The sequence below is a fragment of the Arachis hypogaea genome, chromosome 3 (assembly GCF_003086295.3).
Source record: "Arachis hypogaea cultivar Tifrunner chromosome 3, arahy.Tifrunner.gnm2.J5K5, whole genome shotgun sequence".
In the NCBI taxonomy this organism is placed as follows: Eukaryota; Viridiplantae; Streptophyta; class Magnoliopsida; order Fabales; family Fabaceae; genus Arachis; species Arachis hypogaea.
Window position 1 is genome coordinate 96,642,835 of NC_092038.1, and position 4,850 is coordinate 96,647,684.

Consider the following 4,850-nt stretch of genomic DNA (forward strand, 5'->3'; position numbering starts at 1 on the left):
GTAGAACAGAAAAATAAGCAGCTGCAAGAAGAAAAAGGAATTCAAAAAGAAGCTGGGATGATAAACAAGAAGGAAGGTATCACAACCCAAGTCACTGTCAAGAAAGAAAGATCAACAAGAAAGAAAAAGATGAAGAGCAAGAAGAAGGCTTACAAAGGGTGGAGGAATAAGAAAATCCCAACTGAAGGGTTTTCCAAGGGTGACAAGGTGCAACTAGTGTATCAACAGCTGGGAACAGAAGATTATTACACTGTCAACCAAGTACTTTCTCTTGAGCATATTGAAATTGGGCATCAAGGCACACAGAGAGAGCTTACAGTGAGAGGTGACAAGTTGAGATATCACCAGCATCAACCACCCTAAAGGGAGTTCAATGTCAAGCTAGTGACAATAAAAGAGCGCTTGTTGGGAGGCAACCCAACCTGAGGTAGTTTTCTTCTCACAGCTTTTTCAATAAAAATATTGAATAATTGGTATAGATTGCAAGGAGCTAAGTTTGGTGTTGCACACCAAAACAATTTGAGGGAAGAATGAAAGATTCTAAGTTTGGTGTTCCACCAAAAATATCATTTAAAAACACATTCTCACCTCCTGCATGATGCTAGCTCCAAGCAACCAAACACATTATTCAACTGTTTAATTGCTTTCTAGCTTTAATTTCATTAACCTTTAGCAAGGACACAAGGTTTCACATATTGTTAAATTGTTGCATAAGAGGCAGTGGCAAACAATTAAGTTTGGTGTTCCCACACCAAATTAAATCCAGGAACCACACTCAGTTTATGCATACTAACTATACAAGTAAGGGCTTGAGAAGCAAGCAACTTTGAGAATTATGCAGGACATGAGTCAACAATTGAAGATATTATGCATCTTAACTCAAAGAAAACACAACAGAAGGAAGAATCAAAGGGCTGCAACTTCAAAGGTTGTATCTAAACTTAATCCTTGCTGCTGTGAATTGTTTTGAACATGGAAACCATTATATATCCTGCTAAAGTGTTTATCTAGTTGCAAGTGAAGTTGTTTGATTAAGTATGCTAAATCTGCATAATGCTTGTTATCCATCACTTAGTTAAATTTTGTTTTGTTTCCTATAAGCTTGAATAAAAGAGAATTGTTTGAATTGAAAAGTGAAATATCCAATGTTGCATAAGTAAGAATGGAAGTTAATGGTGGTATATGTGTTTGATTAAATGCATAACTCATGAAATAATTGTTGCATAATATCATTTTCATTTAAGTGGGAGTTAGCTTGCTGTTATAAAGACTCTTATCAATAAAGAAAAAGCCCTTGAGAACAAAAACAGAAAGAAAAGGAAGAAGAAAAAGCCAAAGTGGTAAGAAAAACAAAGAATAAAGGTTGGACACTGATGCCAAGGCATCTTAGGCTAGTTTCACTAGCATTTTTCTGTTAGTTTTAGTTGTTTTATGCATTTTCTTGAGCTTAAAGTAACCAAGAATGGTTAAATGAACAACAAAGTAATGAATCATCCAAACAGTGTAATTTTGATGCAAATTCCATGAGTTTTTAGTTATATTACTTGAATGCTATGAATGGAAGAATTCTCATGAAAATCTGCAAGACTTTGATGCAATTGTGTGGATGATTTCAGGGAAGAAGAGGCTAGGCAAGGAAGCAACCAAATCTATAAAGGAAGCTTGAAGATCACATGTGGAGTACAATGTGAAAGTGGCGTTTAACCTCCAGTTTAACCTTAAACTGGAAGTTAAACGCCAGAATAAGGAATGCACCAAATGCTGAAAGTGGCGTTTAACCTTCAGTTTAAGGTTAAACTGAAGGTTAAACGCCAGAATCATGAAAGCTGAGAAAAGAGGAAACTGGCGTTTAACCTCCAGTTTAACCTCAAACTGAAGGTTAAACGCCAGAATGAGAATGGCACCAAGGGAGTGATTCCACGTTTAACCTCCAGTTTGACCTCAAACTGGAGGTTAAACGTGTTCGAACTATATGAGGCACCAGGAAGCCATTTTCACGTTTAAGCTCCAGTTTGACCTCAAACTGAAGCTTAAACGTGTTCGACATTCACACTCCAGGGCTACCTTCTTCATTCCCACGTTTAACCTCCAGTTTGACCTCAAACTGGAGGTTAAACGTGTTCGGCGTTTTTGCTACTCCAGGGTTGCCTTCTCATTTCCACGTTTAAGCTCCAGTTTGACCTCAAACTGGAGCTTAAACGTGTTCGACCAAGAATTGCCTCCAGGGTTGCAATCTTCATTTCCACGTTTAAGCTTCAGTTTGACCTCAAACTGAAGCTTAAACGTGTTCGAGTAATTACCCTCCTGGGTTGCTTTCTTCCAATTCCACGTTTAAGTTTCAGTTTAACCTTAAACTGAAACTTAAACTTCAACTTAATCGCCACTCTTTGAAAAGGTTTCAGGGCCAATTATATTGAGGTTTAAGTTAGCATTTGAACACAAATATTAACTTAGACCTATTATGGTATGAAACCCAATTGAATATCATAATTTATGGGATTGGGCCTGAAGAATTGATGAATCTGGAACTTCAATTTGTTGAGTCTTGTGTCATTACTTGTTTATCACTAAGTTTGCTCAATGAATGTTACAGAGTTGGATCACAGCCTCATCAGTATTATGGATCATAAACCCAAAGCAAAAAGGAAATCAGGGAAAGGCCTCAAAGCCCAAGAATCACAACAGAAGCTCAATTTAGAAAGTGTATAAATAGGATAGAATTGAAGTTAGTGAGGGACTTTTTGACACTTTAGCATTTTTTTACTTTTGTAATAGAATTCGGAGCTATGACTCACTAAACCCCTTTCATTGGGTTAGGGAGCTCTATTGTAATTCAATGAATCAATAATACTTTTTATCTTCTTCTTCAATCTTTTCTCTTGAATTTTGTTAGAAAGCTTCTCGATCTAATTCCATTGGGTAGTTGTCTTGGGAAAGAAATTATCCATAATTGGAATCCTTCGGAACCTTGGGAAAGGAATGGAGGATTCATGCTAGAGAAGCTTTCTCACAGTGAATTGGATTGGGGTTTGGATGGATATTGTGACATGTAATCCTACCAAATTGTGGTTCATGAAGCTGTGTGGTATAATCAGTGATCGAGCATCATCTCTTCTTATGAACATTTAAACCAAGGGATTGGGAATTTGTTTGTTTTTAGAGAGAATTGGTGAGCCAAGGAATTGGGATCCAATCATATAAGATTGCCAAGCAAAATTCAATGAATGCATTGGTTGAGGAAGAGATAGAAATGTTTTGATTCGGAGATCTCAATATCTCCTGAAACCCAATGAATTCCCCATTTCTGATCTACATTTTCTCTTTACATTCTGCAATTTAATTTCATGCAATCACCCCCATCCCTTTTAATTTCAGCAATTTAATTTCTAGCTCTTTAATTCATGCAATTTAATATTCCGCAATTCTCATCTAAATCTTGATTCTGCTCAACTAGAACAAACTTCTAATCCGAATTGCTCATTCAACCAATCCTTGTGGGATTCGACCTCACTCTATTGTGAGTTTTTACTTGACGATAACCGGTGCACTTGCCGGAAGGAATTTTGCCGATTGTGCAATTTCCTAAAATCATAGCATCAAGGTTATGCTACACCAAGTTTATGGCGCCGTTGCCGGGGATTGGTTTTCGATTGACAGTTCTCAAATTGGAAGTTAACTAGATTGAGCAATTTTTTTGTTTTGTTAATTTAGTTCAAGTTACTTGTTGAATTTTAATTTCTGCACTCTGTTATTTGCTTTTTCTTTCTTATGCCTTTCATTTCAAGCAACTAACTCACTGACCCACTAACTATTTGAATTAAGTCCTCAACTGCTCTAACCATACTCTTCCATTAACCAAGAGTATTCCACTTGGTTGTTGCTTGTGGTGTGTTCTTGTATGACAGGTAGGAGAGGAGAGACATCAACCCCTCCATATACCGAACCAGAGAGGACCCTTCATAGACTTAGAAGAGAAGCAAGAAGGAAGAGGGTACTGGGAGAAGAAGAATCTGAAGGAGAATCTGAGGACAACTTTGAGGAAGCTCTAGATCTCAACATGGATAGAGAAGTTCACAACCATGAGAGGGATGATGGAAACAATGCCATTCCTGAGAGAAGGGTTCTTGGTTCATACATAAACCCAACCTCTGGGAATTGTGGTAGTAGCATTCAGAAACCACCCATTCAGGCCAACAATTTTGAACTCAAACCACAGCTAATATCACTGGTGGAGAACCATTGTTCATTTGGTGGGAGTGCTAATGAAGATCCAAATCAACATCTCACCAAATTCCTGAGAATTTGTGACACAGTGAAGTCCAATGGAGTCCAGGAAGATGCCTACAAACTGCTCTTGTTCCCATTTTCACTTAGGGACAAGGCAGCTAAGTGGCTGGAATCATTCCCAAGGGACAGCCTAACAACCTGGGATGAGGTGGAGAGCAAGTTTCTGGCACGTTTCTACCCCCCACAAAAGGTCAATAGGCTTCGATCTGAGGTTCAGACTTTTAGACAACAGGATGGTGAGACTCTCTACGAGGCATGGGAGAGGTTCAAAGAGTTGACAAGGAAATGCCCACCAAACATGTTCCCTGACTGGGTGCAATTGCATATTTTCTATGATGGACTTTCTTATGAATCAAGGAAGGCTGTAGACCATTCATCCGGAGGTTCATTGAACAGGAAAAAGACTGTGGAAGAAGCCATTGAAGTGATTGAGACAGTGGCTGAGAATGAGTACTACTTTGCTTCAGAGAGGCACAACACTAAGAGAGTGATGGAGCTGAACCATGTGGATACAATTCTAGCCCAAAACAAGGTGTTTGCCAAGCAACTAGCAGAGCTCACCA

The 4,850-nt window shown here is 38.4% G+C and overlaps 1 non-coding gene across 1 annotated transcript; it reads right to left on the bottom strand.

Moving 5' to 3' along the window:
• Positions 1–4,483: 4,483 nt before the first annotated feature.
• LOC112793601 (small nucleolar RNA R71) lies at positions 4,484–4,587 on the bottom strand. Its single transcript, XR_003198300.1, has one exon. It is a non-coding gene; the product is annotated as a small nucleolar RNA R71 (small nucleolar RNA).
• Positions 4,588–4,850: the final 263 nt, after the last annotated feature.